Source organism: Danio rerio, chromosome 9 (genome assembly GCF_052040795.2).
Source record: "Danio rerio strain M-AB ecotype USA chromosome 9, GRCz13ab, whole genome shotgun sequence".
Classification (NCBI taxonomy): Eukaryota; Metazoa; Chordata; class Actinopteri; order Cypriniformes; family Danionidae; genus Danio; species Danio rerio.
This window is the reverse complement of record NC_141029.1, coordinates 51,281,578-51,301,721: the sequence shown is the minus strand read 5'-3', so window position 1 is coordinate 51,301,721 and position 20,144 is coordinate 51,281,578. Positions and strand designations below refer to the sequence as shown.

Genomic DNA, 20,144 nt, shown 5'->3' with positions numbered 1-20,144 from the left:
TTAGTGTTAAATTCTAATAATGTGAGCTTGAATGGCATTTCACAGACATGTATTGCCATAATACTGAAAGCAGATCTTGAAAATAAAATGAACAGTTTGAACTTGAACTTCTGAACTCAACAGTGATTCAGCATCTACATTTAATGTTCTTAAAGAGGATTAATATGTATTATTCGATTATAAAGTTTACCAGTTTGTTGGAGTCCAGTGAGTGCACTATTCTGTGCTTCTGAATGGCTGTATTTAAATTTCTGTAGTGTTTTGTCCGGTGCAATCACTGCAAATCTTGCCACGGAGTGTGTTGTTAGGACACAGGTTACAATGTAACCTGCTCACCTAATGTTTACATTCGTAATATTTAGATTATTTGCTAATTTAATACCCACCTCATGTCAATTCTGAATCTGCATCTTATTTCGGGCTGTTATTCTCCACCGGAGGTTGCGTTTCGGACACTGGCACATACTTTTAAAGCCTTCCTGACTGAATGAATTAAATGTTTTCCATCAAGGCAACCCAGGGTGTTGAAATGTAATTGACTGGCATTAGGCAGGTTACAAGAACCAAAAACAAAGACATTCTGGCACATAACACACATTTTCAAGGCGCAATATCTGACTTTTGCATAGTTTTTCAGATAAACATGTTCTCCTAGTATGTTTCCTAATTATCTGCAAACATATTATGGTATTTTTATGATTTAGAAGAGTCAAAAACGTACATGCAGTACCTTTAAGCAAAGTTTTTTTTTTTTTTTTTTTTTTTTAATCAATACACAATACGTGTACAACTAACAATTAATACAATTTCACAAATAAATAAAAAAATGATCAATCAATGATCACTGTTTTCCAGTTTCTGTCATATTTCTTTTGATGTTCATCATTTTAGTTCATGTTTTAGTAACTTTCTACTTTTCTTATTTTTATTTTATTTTTAAGAAATAGCTTTACATCACAAAAATAAATCAATAAATACATACAAAATAGTTGACACAATCAACAATATTAATTGTTTGCAGTTTATGTGCCTTTGTAGTTTTTCTTTTTTCTTTTATTTAGCTCTGCATCACACACAAAAAAAGTAAATATTCAAAATAGTTTTCCATATTGTAACAATATTTTACAATTGTGTGTTTTTATTATCAAATAATGCAATATGATAATGCAACTGCTGTCAGCATATGAAACTAATTTCAACATTAAGACAAATGTTTTGAATTGTTTAAATGTGCATGTTGTGAGGACATAAGGTCAATGTGTTTCTCAATATGTTTTAATTATGTGCCTTATTTATTTTATTTTATTTTATTTTATTTTATTTTATTTTTTGAGCCTTTCAGTTCTTTATAAACCTTTGATCAAACTCCTATCCTCATACGAAAACATCATTTTTATTTAAGGCTTATGCAGCTCAAAATAAATATGCCATAATTACGCCATCCATTATTCTAAGGCACAGGTTGCGCTGATGTTCCTGTACGAAGCGTAGTCATTCTTATTCCTATAGTACGATAAGCAGTCCTATTTCTTTATGATATATACTGTATTACTGCTTGTTTTTTTTATACACTTTGTATTTTAAATTCTAATATAATTTTACAATTATGCAGTTTTTCATTGTGTCTTTAATCAAATAACTGCAACTTTTGGAAGCATAAGAAGCTAATTATACACAAAAGTAAGTGTTTTGCCCTCCAGGCCAGAGTTCTATGCATGTACATGATATGAATTGATTTCCTCAGTATGAACCCTGAGGTCAGCGAAGGTCATCGAGTTTCTCAGTATGAAGGGCTCTCGGTGATCATCCGATTAGACAAATGTTTCGGGCCTTCAGCAAGGTGACCGGCTCCACCCGCACGGCCCATGTGGGCAATTAGGAGACCTGTGATTTATTGCCTTTCCTGACGTCCTTTCAATCCAGCGCATACATCACCAAAAACCATGAGCCATTCACCTTTCTCTGATTGATTGTTCCTCTGTATATGAAATAAGCTCATTAGAGCAAATGGGAAAATGAAATGCAGTTTAGAGGCTTCGGATAAAGCCGCATAGCAGACGTGCCAACAGGGATTTGAGGACTGAATTTTCCTCAGTAATTGTCTTTCTCTATAAATCCTTTTTCGCCGTGGTATAAAAAACCTGTGAGTGTTGCAGAACCACACTGTGCTTTTCTTTCTGGGCTTTTTTTCAGTGCTGTGCTTCTTTATGTATAGTCCAGATTTTAGCGCATAGGAACGACAGAAAGGATGAGGTCTCTTTTATATCTTCAGATGAAGTGGAGAGATTTTCTTTTGAGTTTTAGATTTTTATTTATTTATTTATTCATCTTTTAGAAGACATCTGGGTTCCCTAGACTGCTGATATGATGAATCTGATCAGAGATGCTACATGCTAAGTAAACAATGCTAAGTAAAATGAATGATTATTCATTTTTTGAAGGATTTTGTTTACATAATATTAGAGTTGTTTTTATTACTTGAGTCTTGAGTAACTCTAAGTTTATGGCAAAAGAACACAATTTTTTAAAGGTCTTTCAAATGAAATAACTCAACATAAACAGAGGATTCTAAGAATTAAATGCTCATTTATTTGTTGTTTTAGTTAAAGTGTTAGTACTTGTTACATTACATGTTAGATGTGCTGTTGTGCATTTTATTTTTATTATTGTATATTTTTACTTATTTTTAGCATTTTTTGTATTTATGTATTTATTTTTATTTATTTACTTCTTTTAATTTTAAATGTAGTTTATTTTTTATCGATTTATTTTTATTTTATGTTTATTTTAGACAGTTTGATAAGTAAACTAGCATCTAATAATTTTCTAAATTAATTGTACAGCTTGTTATTGCAGCTTTTGTCTAATTGGTTCCTGTTCTTCTATTTTGCTTAATTAATTTTAGGAGAAAAGAATGAGCCAGTTCAGACAAACAAAACAAAATATTCGTAAAATACATACATCATTTTTTTTGGTTATTTGTTTATTTTTATTTAGTATTTATTCCGAATTTGAAAACACTTATATATATATATATATATATATATATATATATATATATATATATATATATATATATATATATATATATATATATATATATATATATATATATATATATTTTTTTTTTTTTTGTATTTCTTTTATCCCCTTTTTTTCATGATTTATGAGCCCATTTGTAAATATTTATAATTGTGTTTAATTCATCTATTTATTATTATTATTTTTTATTTAGTAAATCAAGTAATTCCACTTTTTTCAATTTTAGCGATAGTGGTTGCTTAAAATAACCCAAATAGATTTTTTTTCTTTTTAGTTCAGATTTCAATATTTCTAATTAAACTGATGTTTACTCAAGTTTTAAGATGCTGTCATTCTTAGCATGCAGTTATTGACCTATCTGTATGTATTTTTACTTCTCCAAATGAATTTTAGAAGGAACATCAGAGACAAAGTTAATGAAATGCAACCAAGAGCTCCATTAAGTCTCATGAACCACGAAAAATCAATGCATTTTTTCCCCTGATACTTTTAGATGTTTCTACAAAAAAAAAAAAAAAATAAAAATAAAAAAATCATACTTTATGATCTCCAATGTTTCCTCTAGGCCCTATCATACACCCGGTTCAATAAGTTTAACCACTGATTTAAATCTGGTGATGATGTCTGTGGTTGTTGCCATTCAAAATTAAAGTGCAGCTTTTCACTTATGTCTTATTGCTCATCGTCATCAATTAAAATAAGGACACACAACAGCTGAGCAGGACTCAAAACAAACTGTAAAACTAACCAATGTGAAGAAAGTTTACCCGCACGTGACTTGTTCTAGATATTTTGGTCTGTTTAGAAACTTTGTTTTTGGTGTGGTTCGCTTTCACTCGGCAAAGTGCAACATTATAGCAATTTTAATCCCTGTTTCGAAATAAGAAACGATCCACAGGTGTGAAAGCACTCTTAAAGGGAATGGGAGATGAGACTCTGATTGATGTAATGCCCATTATACTCAAAACACACCCATAACTAGGGCCAGACGGAATCTGCGGACGTTTTTTTTTGCTATTTCTGCGGAGAATTTTGGTAAAAATTTGCGGATTTCTGCGGAATTATTTTGGGAGTATCCAGAAGAGTATCATAACTTACACTTTAATATATTAAATAAAAAGTAATAAATTACTGAATAAAAACTTAATAAATTCCGATTTACACATTTACTCAAGTAAATAAACAGAATTAATAATGGGCTAAAAAACTGCAGAAATCTGCGGAAAATCTGCGGAATTCTGCGCACGCAGATTCCGTGTGGGCCTAACCATGACTCATTAAGAGAATAAGTACAACGCTGTTAGACCCTTCGGTGAGACGCAAACTGTATATTTGTCTTTCCTTAAAATAGCAAAAGTGGATTCAGACATGCATTTAATGCTTTTTTGCCATTCTCTTTAGACTTTGCACCTAGATCATTAAAATAGAGCCTTAGAGTTTAAAAAGAGGTTCACTTTTGCTAGAGATTTCCATGTGAGCAAATGACTTTATCAAAAGTACTATATTCTCACGATACACTATATATTCTTACTGTACGTCACTAATTGCCTCATTTGTCTCTATTTTTATGTCTCCTAAGGTATTTTAGCCGATTGATTCTTCAATGAAACATAACAGAGAGCTCCATTAAATCCCATGAGCTATGAAAGAGAAAACTATGAGCAATAAAATTTGCCTCTGAGGCCGAATTGATTTTTTTCTCCCTCCTTCTCCACAACCAGAGGAGCAGGGTATCCATAAAAGATAATTAAACAAACACGGCAGTCTTTGAAGCTCACTTCAGCTTTCATAAAAGTGTAATCGAATGCTCCTGGTATTTCAGTTTCTCTCTGGGTTTCTCATTTTACACTGCAGCATTTCACAGGTTTCTTGTATGTAATCGGGACAAGGTTTTAAGCGGAATTTTGTGTTGAGAAGATTTTGATTATTATCTGTTTTTCAAGGACACGTCATCTGGAGTTTCAGAAGACAGCTTGTATTTAGCTCACATACTTTTAAAACATCGACGTTAATAAAACAAATAAAAGGTCTATTGTCTGTAGATAACTAAAATAAAAGAAAATAAGAAAATAATAATAAGAAAAATATAATTAAAATATTTTTTATTAAACTAATTACTAAACTATAATCTGAGATATTTTTATACTATTGTGGTTATTATTATTATTTTATTAGCTTTACTGTTATGCAATTAATTAAATATATAATATAATATAATATAATTTAAAATTAAATTAAAATAAATTTCATTATATTTGTTTTATTTTATTTCTATTTTGAATATTATTTATTTACCTAGTTATTTAAAAAATTTATTAATATTTTATTAGAATTTTTATGTTATATATTTTATTAAATAGGTTGTATAACATAATATAATATAATTTATAATTGAATAAAAATAAAAGTTTTGTTATATTTTATTTCTATTTTGAATATCATTTATTTAATTATTTGTAATGTATTTATTAACATATAATCTAAATCAGTGGTTCTCAAACTGTGGTACATGTACCACTAGTGGTACGCTGGCTTCCTTCTAACGGTACGTGCAGGAATGAAATATGTCATGTACATGCTACACACTTTTCAAAATTTATCGAAAATGATGTATATAATATGCCATATATGACATATAGCCTATATTCCTGAGGTAATCTGCCACACATTTTTTTTAATTTATTTTTTATTTATTTTTTTTGGAGCTGCTTTACTGGGCCTACTACGCTACTGTATTTCAATACTGCTTATTTTGGTGGTACTTGGAGAGACCATTTTTTTCTGAGGTAGTACTTGATAAAAAATGTTTGAGAATCACTGATCTAAACAATGCTCTTGTTCATTTTATATTATCATACTTTTGAATATTTTTATTTATTTTGTTAATTATATAATATAATATCATTTTATTTTTTTTAAATGAATTAAAATAAAAGTAGTGTTATCTTTTATTTATATTTTGAATATTATTTATTTACACATTTAATTATTAACAAATAATCTAACTGATGCTCATATTCGTTTTATATATCATAGTTTTGAAGAATCGTTAGCTGAGTTTAATCTGAATAAATTAAAATATAATCAAGCAGAATATTGATAATACAAATTACACATTATTACCTATTATCTGAATATTATTATATTATATATTAGTTTTTATATATTTTTTTAATTTGTGTGTTGTATAATTTATTAAATATATAGTATAATATAATTTTATTTAGAATTGAATACAAATAAAAGATTTATTATATTTTATTTATATTTTAAATATTTATTTACATATATATACATGTATTAACAAATAATCTAATTGATGCTCATGTTCATTTTTTAGTATCATACTTTTGAAACATCTAAATTATCTAAATAAAATAAAATCAAGCATAGTATTGATAAAACACATTACACTTAATTATCTGAATACTACTATATTATTGGAGTTTTCTATCAATATTTTATTAGAATTTGGATATATAATATAATATAATATAATATAATATAATATAATATAATATAATATAATATAATATAATATAATTTTATGTATAATTGAATAAAAATAAAAGTTTTATTATAATTTATTTCTATTTTTAATATCATTTATTAACTTATTTGTAATGTATTTATTAACATATAATCTAAGTAATGCTTGTGTTCATTTTATATTATCATACTCTTGAATATTTTTTATATATTTTATTAATTATGTAATATAATATAATATAATTTTATTTATAATTGAATAATAAAATTAAATAAAGCAGAGTATTGATGAAACAAATAACTGTTAATTACCTGAATTATCTGAATATTATTATTTAATTGGAGTTTTGTATCAATATTTTATTAGAACTTGGAAATATAATATAATATAATATAATATAATATAATATAATATAATATAATATAATATAATATAATATAATATAATATAATATAATATAATATAATAATTTTATTTTTAAGGGAATGAAAAAGTTTTATTTCTATTTAAATACTGTTTATTTACACACACACACACACACACACACACACACACACACACACACACACACACACACACACACACACACACACACATATATATTATATATATATATATTTTTTTTATAAATATTTATTTTACAGTATCATACATTTAAAGCATCTGAATAAAATAAAATAAAAGCATTAATAAAACAAATTACGCTAATCACATATTTTTTATATTAAGATTTTAATAATATTTTGTTAGAATTTGTATGTTTTAAATTTTATTAAATATGTATAATATTATGTAATTTAATTGTATAGTTATAAAAATTATATTTTATTTATTAATTTAATTACTTATGTATGTTTTTATTTATCAAATATATTCTAAATGATGCTTATGTTTATTTTATAGTTGCATACCTTTGAAGCATCTGAATAAAATAAAAACATTTAAATAACACAAAGATATAAATCAAATGATAATAAAAAAAATTCAGTTTATTTTATTTCATTTCCATTTATCTACATTTTCCTCTAATTATATTCCCCTAAATCCTGTCATTTTAGCAATTCAACTTAAACTAACCTAAATGTTTATTGTTGTTTTAAATTAAGAGTTAATCTAGTATAATCTAATATAACGCTGAGATGTTGTGGTGTGTGTGTGTGTTGAGGTGTGAGCTGTAGAGTGTCATCCGTCTCCTGTGTTGTCTGTGCAGTAATGATGTCTGTCAGGCTGCAGAGCTGAAGGTTAATCTCTGCGTATCCCTTCAGTGTTCTGAATGCTTAAAGAGCCGTCGGCCTGAGCTGACCGAGCCATGTTTACGGGTCTCTGTCTCCTCTCAGAGAGCACCCAGACAGAGGTCTGACACCTCAGAGGTGCTTTAAGAAAAGCAATGGACAGAAGGTGAGAAGGGAAAGACTGTTTGTTCTTCATTGTCTCGTATGGGGCGCCATTGACACTATTCTTAAAAGGATAGTTCACAATTCTGTTATTGTTTATTTGTTTACTCGCACTCCACTTGTTCTCTTCACATATGAGTTTACTTCTTATGTTCATTTGAAAACTAAAAATTTTAAGAATTAATGGAGACCCTTGACCATCATAATATACTTTATATATTTTTTACTTTTAAGTCATTCATTCATCAGGGGTTGCCACGGTGGAATAAACCGCCGACTTATGTTTTACACAGCGGATGCCCTTCCAGCTGCAATCCAGTATTGGGAAACACCCATACACACTCATCCACACTCGTACATTCATTCATTCAGTGTTGGGCAAGCTACTTGAAAAATGTATTGAGCTAAGCTATTAGCTACTCTACTTAAAATGTAGCTTAACTACACTAAAAGCTACCCCTGGGAAATGTAGCAAGCTAAGCTAAAAGCTACAAGGCAAAAGTAGCTTAGCTACATCCAAACTATTTTTGCAATTTTTATTTTAAAATCAAAGCAACTTAAATCCAAGTCAATCATATCTTAGTGATCAATAAAACTGTCAATGAAACATATGAGGCATAATAGTTCAGTTCAGTTATTTACTGTAAATATGCTGTACTAAACAGAAACAAATTTGCTGCGTCCCAAATCGCATACTTATGCACTATTCTACGCCATTTTGGAGTATAAATAGTGTAAGTAGTGTGTTCACACTGAAAACTCTAAAAATAATAAGTGCACTTTAATTACCCGGATGATGCACTCATTCAGCCGCTAAAATGAAGTGTGTAATGGACACTTCACGCACTCAACGACCGCAGGTTTGCTTACGTAGCGGAAGGGGCGGAGCTATCGGACGCACATGTTGGATAGCTTTATTTATTTTGGATGGTGAAAGCAAAATTCTCCTAGGAGAGTGATTATAGCGCCTCCCGATGGTGAATGCGGCAATACTCACGGCAGGTATTGTTTGATAATTCGGTTGTTTATTTCACTGATTTGGCAACCGTCAAACGTCATCAGGGAAACAGTTTGAATTTCCGCTTAGAAAAAAAAACATTAGTGTGCCATTTGGGACAACACTATATACATATACTATCCTGTTGAGTGTGTAAGTGCATAAGTACATAGTGCATGAGTGCATAGTGTATAGTGTCCTATTTGGAATGCAGCTATTATAGTACAACAGCTAAAACAAAAGATCCAATAAAACCAGGTGTTACACATTTAAAATACTATAGTAAAGGTTTTTTTGGAATTTTATATATATATATATATATATATATATATATATATATATATATATATATATATATATATATATATATATATATATATATATATATATATATATTAACAATTTTTAATAATATAAATTTTTATTTATATAATATATTATATTATTTCCAGAGCTCAAGGAAACTTTACAAGGAATGCAACAAAAAGATAAACAAACATACATGAGGTCAAATATAACAAACTGGAATTACACAAACAAGACTTAAGAGACATATGAGCAGAGTAGTAGTGGATCAAATAAAGTGGTCAGTTTGGCAGATCAGAAGTGAAGCATTCAGAAAAAAAGTAAGTCTTAAGCAAGGATTTGAATTCAGAGATATTATTAGCAGAGAGGAATGAGCGTGGTAGAGAGTTCCAGAGTTTGGGTGCAATAACACAAAATGATCTGCCCCCCATTGAAGAGAGGCGGTACCGAGGGACAGCAAGAAGGCCAGAATCAGCAGAACGTAAAGAGCGAGTTGGGGTGTAGGGGACAAGCATGTTGCAGGGACAGGAGGGTGCTTGGTTATTTAGGGATCTAAATGCAAGGAGGAGAATTTTGAATTAAATGCGGTATGCAACCGGGAGCCAATGGAGATCATACAAGATTGGGGTTATGTGAGCCAAACAATTGGTATGAGTGAGTATTTTAGCTGCAGAGTTTTGAATATACTGTAATCTGGAGATGAGGCTGGCAGGCAGGCCAATGAAAAGAGCATTGCAGTGATCGATGCATGAGGAGACAAATGCATGGTTGACAGTCTCGGCATCCTTGCTACTGTTGAAATATATATATAGTTATTGCATCTTAACATATACTTCTCGAGGTATGGTAACGAGGAATCCTGCTTCAGAAATAACTCCTCTTCCTCAGTCATCTTTCCATCAAGCAAGTTTCGGTTGGTGACATCGCCAACCAGAGGTGGCAGTAACGCACAAAAAAGTTTGTTGTCGAACACCATAAAACAGGAAGAAGAATTCCTCATTCTCGCCATCATATGGATCTACTATCACCGGCTACACACAGGCCTCACAGCTCCGTGAATGTCGGTGGCGTCACTTATTGATCCGCGATCTGTAAATGTAGCTTGTGGGGGACTAATAAAATAGCTTCGCTACTGAAAAGCTATTTGATTTAGAAAGTTACAGCCACGCTACAGCCACGCTACTGAGAAATGAAGTTAAGCTAGTAGCGTCACTACTTGTAGCGACGCTACTGCCCAACACTGCATTCATTCATTTTCTTTTCGGCTTAGTCCCTTTATAAATCAGGGGTTGCCACAGAGGAATGAACCTCCATATGCTAACTCATCCAGCATATGTTTTAAGCAGCGGATGCCCTTCCAACTGCAACCCAACACCAGGGGCCTATATGTGTATATGATTGATTGTGTATGTATACATGTGTATTTATTTATATGTGGACATATATGAGAGAGGACATCATGTGATCCATTAGTGTACAAAAAGGAGCACCTGATTGTGATGAACACTGTGTGATGAAGAGCAGTGTGGCTCGAAACGTTACACGCTTTGTGTCAGCTTTTTTAATTGAATAAATTTGTATTTTTGGAGCTTTGGTGTTGCCGCCATTGAGTTTTTAATATTCACCTTTTGCGTTTTTTTTTTGGCTGAGTACCCAGTTAAGAGGGATGTGCGTGCTTTTGTACAGTTTTTTCTTGAGAAGATGTGCACAGAAATTTCAGCTTTGCTTAATTGCGTTTGCAATTTTAATTCAATTAACTGCTTGGCATTAATAGGGACACATTTTAACTATTGCATTTTTGTACTCTAACAAATCGTTAGCGTATTTAAATTCTTTCGTGGATGCTAAATGTTCCCAATAGAACCATACATGGCAATGAAGAAGCTTTTTTTGCATGGCTTGTGTCTGTCACCGATGTTCAATTTGTAATTGAACTAACTGGGGACTAGGGAATGTGTTTTACAACGATGTGACTTGACAAAACTGCACGGCTCTCTTTAAAATGAATGAATGTGTCTAACAAGTCTCGATAGGTTTGTTTGATTGTGTCTGCACTGATGTTGTTCATTTGCATCCCAATGCAGCTGCTGTAGATTGAGCTTAAAGGTGTTGTCAGTGTTTGTTTCTACAGAGGTAATGACTTGCTGAGTACTCTGCATCATGTTGAATGAGAGTGTAAAGAGATTAGCAGACGTCTTTGTGACGGTGTTATTTTCGTGTCTTTAAGATACTAGTAAAATAATATTACAACTAACATGTTATGCTTTTATGCTTTTAGTTGTAATGGTTTCTCTAGTTTTTTTTTATAATTTTATGATTCATTTTTAGTTTTGGTTTATTTTGGTTTAGTGGTTGTAGTATGTAGGTACTTTGGTTTTACTATACATTTCCTAATGTACTGTTTTGTATGTACTATTATTATTATTATTATTATTATTAGTAGTAGTAGTAGTGGTAGTAGTAGTAGTAGTAGTAGTAGTTGTAGTAGTAGTAGTAGTAATAATAGTAGTAATAGAAGTCATCACAATAACCAGCGATCTAATCCTGGCAGATCACAAGTAAACATGCAGATCTCTATAAGGACTACAAATCCGCTGCTATATTGACTACAAGTTCCAGTCATGCACCACACACATTCACACCGGTTCCTGATCCTGCAAACACACAGCTGGAAGATTGTCAAAGATTGATTTCTAGGTCTTTAAATACAGCACACACACACACACACACACACACACACATCTATGCTGAGTCTTGTTAAACAGTATTGTGAACATAACGACACATTTTCCTTGCCTTGTTCAGACTCTCGCTTAGCTTTTTTGTTTTTTATGCTGCTTGCTGCCTGCCCTTTGACCATTTGTCTATTATTATTATTATTATTATTATTATTATTATTATTATTATTATTATTATTATTATTAATAGTAGTAGTAGTAGTAGTAGTATTTACATGTAAATATTACATATTTGCACATTTTGTTAACAGTTTATTTCATTTATATTTGTAGTTATGTTTTAGTTAACTGTCATTCTTGGTCATTATTTTTGTATCATTGAAACTATAGGGTGTAACGGATCACAACCCACATTTCGGTACACATGCTGCGGATTATTATTATGTCATTCAAATCACATGTAAGCATTTAGGCTTTCCTGTAAAATTTAACAATGACTGAAGTTGTGGTGGGTTATTCGGGATGTGGTGGGTTTCATTAAAGGTGTTTTTTTTCTGTCATTACTTGTTTAGCCTGAATTAATGCATTCAGTCTTAGCTGCACGATTAATCCTTAAAAGATTGGGTTTTTATTAAAAATAAAAACCTAAAAAATCACATGTACAGAAGTATTCACAGCCTTTGCTTAATACTTTGTTGATGCACTTTTGGCAGCAATTACAGCCTCAAGTCGTTTTGAAGATGATGCCACAAGCTCGGCACACCTGTCTTTGGGAAGTTTTGTCCATTCCTCTGCAGTACCTCTCAAGCTCTATCAGGTTGGATGGGAAGCGACGGTGTACAACCATTTTCAGATCTTTCCAGAGCTGTTCAATAGGATTTAGGTCTGGGCTCTGGCTGGGCCATTCAAGGACACGCACCAAGTTGTTTTGAAGCCACTCAATTGATATTTTGGCGGCCATTGCCCTGCTGGAAAATGAACCGTCGCCCTAGTCTGAGGTCAAGAGCACTCTGAAGCAGGTTTTCATTCAGGATGTCTCTGTACATTGCTGTATTCATCTTTCCCTCTATCCTGACTAGTCTTTCATTCCCTGCTGCTGAAAAACATCCCCACAGCATGATGCTGCCACCACCATGCTTCACTGTAGGGATGGTATTAGCATGGTAATGAGCGGTGCCTGGTTTTCTTTAAATGTAATGCCTAGCATTCACTCCAAAAAGTTCAATTTTAGTCTCATCAGACCAGAGAATTTAGTTTCTTCCTTGGTTTCTTCCTTCAGATGCAACAGATGCAACTTCCAGGCCCCGCCTGGCTTCCGTCTGGCCACTCTACCATACAGGCCTGATTGGTGAATAGCTGCACAGATTCCTTCTGTAAGGTTCTCCTCTCTCCACAGAAGAATGCTGGAGCTCAGAAAGTGTGACCATTGAGTTAATGATCATCTTCCTGACTAAGCCAAAAATGTGGAAAAAGCACTATTAATAATTTCTGGATGCACTGTATGCATTTTAAAATGCACAATAATAAAAAGTTGTAGGCAGCATTTGCATTATTTAACAAATAGGTGGAGATAACCAGCCATCAAAGATATGCCACTGATTTATTCTTTAAAAATGATCCAACATGAAGTTTTATGAGTGAATAACTGAATCATTTTTGACAATGAGGGACTAGAGGTTGTGTTTTATACCGATGTGACAAAACTACACTAATCTTAAGGTGAATTAATGTTTATTTCTGATTATTTCTTCATTTTATTTTGAATAGAATTACAGGTTCTGTATTAGGTTTGTTAAAACCAAAAGTGTCTTGCAGTACTGTTTTTGTAATAAATTGAAAGCTTATTACATTGCTCTCCTTCCCTTTTTGGCAGATCTGAAAAAAAATTGTCTGATCCATGGCTAAAAAAAAAAAAAAAAATCATTATGTAATCCGAACAATGAGATTTGTGATCTGTTACACCACTAATAGAAAAGTATGATGTAAAACATTAACATAGAATAATAACATTAGTTATTTTATATGGTTTTGTATTTACTTTAGGTTATTTTTAATGAATTTATTTCATGGTGACTGTTTTTGCATCCACTAATAATAACAAGCATGCATTTATCTTATGTTTTTACTTTTAGCCTTAATATTAGAAGCACATTTTGGGAAATAATTATCTTTTGTTTGTTTAAATATTTCGGTTTTAGTTCATGCCACTTGTTTTTGTATCTGATGTTTTTTCTTTCAGCTTTTCTCCTGGCCTCTGAGGTCTTGCACTTCACTGCCAACAACTAAACTTCCTCAGTGTCTGTCAGACCCCAAAGTTAATGTACGGATAAGAGGGCTGTTGAGGAATGTAATTGGTTTTTGAGCACTTAATTGCACACTGAAGCTGTCAACAATGTTTCAGTGTTTACCACACATCCATTAAAGAGAGAGAGAGAGGGAGGGAGAAAGAGAAAGACAGAGACAGAGTTTTACAAGTATAACTTTTACCAAATTTTTAAAACCAAATTCAGCAAAACTTTACCTGTAATACATTAATGGGATTAATACAGGATTAAATAAATAAAATTACCAATTCCATTATAAAAATACAATACATCTTCTACATAAATCCACAATCCAACATCGTATACATCCATTAAAACCTCAGTGTTATTTCCGAATTCATAAAACATAAGTTTATGCCTTCTTTAATCGTCACAGCCCAGAACCGGTTACTTACTGAAGCTAAGCAGGGCTGAGCCTGGTCAGTACCTGGATGGGTGACCACAAGAGAAAACTAGGTTGCTGTCAGAAGTGGTGTTGGCGAGGCCAGCAGGACGCTCAACCTGCAGTCTGTGTGAGTCCTAATGCCCCAGTAAAGTGAAGGGGATACTATACTGTCAGTTAGCACTGTCTATCGGATGAGATGTTAAACTGAAGTCCTGACTCCCTGTGGTCATTAAAAATCCCATGACACTTCTTGTAAAGAGTAAAGGTGTAACCAAATTCCCATCATCGACCCTTACCGATCATGGCCTCCCAATCATTACCATCCCCTAAATTGGCTCTATCACCGTCTGTCCACTCCACCAATAGTCATTGTGCTGTGGCTGCTGTTGCATTATTCAAGTGAATAATCTCAAGATTTTGAAAGCGCTTTGGGTGTATGTCTACACACAATTAATGTGTCGAGTAAATACACATTACATTTAATATTTCATATTAATCACATAAGTTTGTATTAAGCACAAAATACATTGATGCTTCAAATATAAGAAAAAAAAGACAAGATCAGTTGACAATTCTTTGAATTTAATGGATTTATCTGGTATATTATTGAAAACCATGTGTTTCTCACCAAATATTGAGTTCTTAAAGTTAAAACTTTGAAATTGTGTTGTCCAAAAATAAATATGTCTGAAAACATGGCATGTTTTAATTGTTTTATGCAAAGATAGATAGACGGACGGACGGACGGACGGATGGATGGATAGATAGATAGATCAATGGATAGATGGATAGACAGACAGACAGATAGATAGATAAACAGACAGACAGATAAATAAAGGGAAGGATAGATGGATAGATAGAAGAATAGATGGATAGACTGACTGACGAATAGATGGACAGACAGACACATCATTTAATGGATGGACAGAAAGACAATATTTTCAATTTGAAGTTTACAGAACAAAACTATAATTATATTTTACTCTGTGAGTTAAACCCAGCTTTTAATAAGCAAAGTCCATCATTAATGTCTTTTTTATGAACTTTTCATCATTAAAAAGGTCCACATTTTCCCATCTTCTGCTATATTTATTCCCGTAACAGCAAATTGCTAATTTTGCTGCAGCATGCATATGATTTAACAAAGCCACTCTGGATTTAAATGTACTGAATATTTAAGAGAGTGTGTGAGCATTTAGCTGAGTCCCGGTGAGAAGCCGCAAACACTCTCTGCTGTTATCCATCACCCTCATGTCAAGAGAAATGCTGATGAAATCTGTCTCTCGTGTTGAACAGATCTGCTTACGACAGCAAGATTCTCCAGACTCATCCAGTTCATGCTGGGTTGCGTTTCCAAAAAGGTCACAAGTTCAGTCGTCACTAACATACAGTGCTTCAGATAGTCAGTGTTTCCCAAATCTATTGTTTCAACAGACGTTCGGAAATTCAATTCAATTCACTTTTATTTGTATAGCGCTTTTACAATGCAGATTGTGCCAAAGCAACTTCACATAGACTATTATAGTGAATTGAAACAGTGTCAGTTCCGTTTTTAGTGTTGAAGTTTAGTTTAGTTCAGTTCAGTGTGGTTTAATGCAAACTTGAGAAGCATAGTTTCTTTCTCATATGACATATGGATTTATTTGATGTAGAATTTTACAGGATGCTGAGAGTTTTAATGAGGAAATGCTTCCTCAAAAAAACAAAATATGTTGTCATATATATATATATATATATATATATATATATATATATATATATATATATGACAACATATTTTGTTTTTATATATATATATATATATATATATAGATAAACAAAATATGTTGTCATATATATATATATATATATATATATATATATATATATATATATATATATATATATATATATATATATATATATATTTACACGTACATACATACATACATACACATATTTATATATATATATATATAAATATATATATACATACATATATATATATATATATATATATATATATATATATATATATATATATATATATATATGTATATATATAAAAATAAATATATATATGTATATATATAAAAATAAATATATATATATAATACGTATATATATATATATATATATATATATATATATATATATATATATATATATATATATATACATACATATAAATATATATATACATACATATATATATACATACATATATGTATATATATATATATATATATATATATATATATATATATATATATATATATATATATACATATATATATATATATATATATATATATATATATATATATATATATATATATATATATATATATATATATATATATATATATATATTTAACCTAACCCTAACCCTCTATTTATATATTTTATGTGTGTGTGTATATATATATATATATATGGAATTGCATCTAAGTAAATCATTTATCATTTTCTATTTGAGGTCTAGACTATTAAACTAATAATATCATTCATCCGCACAAATAGATGGTGCCAAAAACAATTAAACAACTTTTCCTGGATTATACCATGTCCATAACTACATGGGAGGTGGCATATTTTAATGTTAAAACAAGTTGCAATTACGATACACAGAATTTCTATTTTAGAAACCGTTTCTATTTCTGCAACATTGTGGCAAAATAACAGCATAAACTACTGCGACAATTATGCCCTCAGGTACTGATTATGTGCTTTATTCAGTGTTAAGTGCTTCCAACGTGAGTTTGAACACCATTTTACATGACAATTATTGTCATACAAATGAAAGGAGCGGCAGATTGATTACCTCAGAAGGGTTTTGAAAATGAAAGTCAGTGACTCGGTGCAAATCATCAACATCAGTACTACTTACTATAGCCTATGTACTTCTAGTAATATTAAATTGTTTTAATAGGAATTTATAACCCTTGTATTGGAAGTGCAGTGGCAAATACTATGTTGGAATAGTATTTGTTTCTGTAGTGTTGTGTTGCATCACATTTGTTGTTGACCAAATTGCTTGTCACTGGACTCTTGTCTTATATATGAAAAACTGATATACTAATTATTAACAGGTACACATGTGACAGAGGATTGATAACATGGATTCAGGGCACATTATTGATTATTGACTATACAATATATATATATATATATATATATATATATATATATATATATATATATATATATATATATATATATATATATATATATATATATATATATTTATATATATATATATTTATATATATATATATATATATATAATATTTTTTTATTTATTTATTTTTTTTTTTTTGCGAAGACAAAAGTAATTTGAGGCTAACATCAAACTTGGTTGCTTTTGGCACACATAGTTATTACTCTGCATTACTTACCTAAAAGCATGAATACAATTATATCTGTATATATTTATATACAATTTGGAACATGGAATAAACTTAAAATTGCTGAATTTTTGAAATTACTAAAACATTTTACAACATTATTAGTTTGCATCAAATAAACATAGCATGTTTTTAAGGGTCCCATGAAAATAAAATTAAGTTTTTTAGATGTTAATATCAGTATTGTTCATTTTTAAGGATATCTATAAGCTAGTGCACTCCAAAACAGTGACAAAATTCATGTTTAGAAGATATAAAACTGATATGAACATGTAAAGCTTGTAGCCTAAATGGAGCAACACCTCATTCTATCATTTCACATTACTTCATACTACAGTTTCTCATCAAATCTTAACCAATCAAATGCTGTCTAATATCTGACATGCCCCACCCCTTCAAGATGCTTCTAATTTGCTTTTAATTTGATGTGCTTGAACTCGACCACTCTCACTGGCAGAGCTGTGATAAAACAAAATGCTATTAGCTGTTTCTTTAAGGGGAGTTGCTACACTATGTCCCACCCTCTTTTTGTGTTTCGGTTGAGATTACGTCAAACATTGAATTATAATAATTATAACAATAATAATAATTCCTTACAATTAGACACTCAAAGCGCTTTATACATTGGGGTAATCTCCTCATCCACCACCAGTGTGCAGCATCCACCTGGATGACAGGATGGCAGCCATATTGCGCCAGACTACACACCACACATTAGCTAATTGGTGGAGAGGAGACCGTAATAAAGCCAACTATGTATTAGGGATGGTTCAGGGAGACTATGATTGACTAAGGCCAGTGGGCAAATTTTGGGCTGGATGCTGGGTTATACCCCTACTCTTTTTTCGAAGGACATCCTGGTAATTTTAACGACCACAGAGAGTCAGGACCTCCGTTTAACGTCTCATCCAAAAGACGGCGCTCACTGAGCAGTATAGAGTGCCCATCAATATACTGGGGCATTAGGACCCACACAGACCATAAGTTGGGCGCCCCCTACTGGTCTCACTAATGCCACTTCTGGCAGCAATCTAGTTTTCCCATGTGGTCTCTCATCCAGCTACTGACCGGGTGCAGGCCTGCTCAGCTTCAGTGGGCGACCATGTGAGAGTTGCAGAGAGCTAGCTGCCGGCTTTCAAAGCACTTCATGGGACCTTTAATGCTTTCCTTACTTTTGTGAAGGTAATGTCTTGCATACCATTTCATATATCCAAACTGCATATATTTAAATAATTAAATATTTGTTTCACACATAATTTGTCAAAACACTATGAATTATGTAGCTGTACTCAATATGAATAGATAAAATAAATCTCATTCTAGAGAAAAGCATGTACATTCATCTGAATTGTTTTCTTCACACATCAGAGTTCTCGTATCAAACATGCTCTTCAAAAAGCCCCTGCAGTTGAAGAAACACCTGAATATTTGATAAATATCACAGAACACTGGTGACAAGCTGTCCTGGTCTTTTCAGCACGGTCCACTGCTGAGAGACAGAAACAAAAAATCCAAATAGAGCCAAAGGAAAAAAGCGGAAAAGGATGAGAGAGACTGCAGTACTCAGTAATTGAGAGACTTTCCGCCTTAATTTGGTGTCTTTTTGATTTGTTTAGGTATCCAGGATTTTTATCTCTTCCGGGCATCTGCCTAATTGCGTATTTAAGAAGGAAAATTATTTTCTCTCGCCAAATTGAGGGAATAATTATTACTTTGGGATATCTTATGTGATTAAGGCGAGACATTGCAGACAAAAACACAGCATTTTTTCATGCATCTGTCAGTTTTTGAGGTTTTGGATCTATTGTGCTTAGTGTTTGTTTCAGTCTAATGTAAGGAAATCATCCAAAAGACTATTTTATACAGTTTTTTTTTGTCACACTTTAACAATTTGTGTCTGCAGATTTCAAAATGAGTTTTTTGTTTACTGCATTGAGTCATAAATCTACACTTAAATCTACCAAACATCAATTTTTGAATTGTCTTTATTCATCCATATTCGTGTCATAATTTATCCATAATAAATAATTTGCTGATTATATGCACAATTTCTTTTTACAAAACTTATATAAGATTATTAAATAAGTTTTTATATATATATATATATATATATATATATATATATATATATATATATATATA

General features: G+C 31.2%; 1 protein-coding gene across 12 annotated transcripts in view; it reads left to right on the top strand.

Moving 5' to 3' along the window:
* The window catches only part of b3galt1b (beta-1,3-galactosyltransferase 1b), a 370,673-nt gene that overhangs the window by 148,834 nt on the left and 201,695 nt on the right, over positions 1 to 20,144 (top strand). The window lies entirely within an intron of this gene.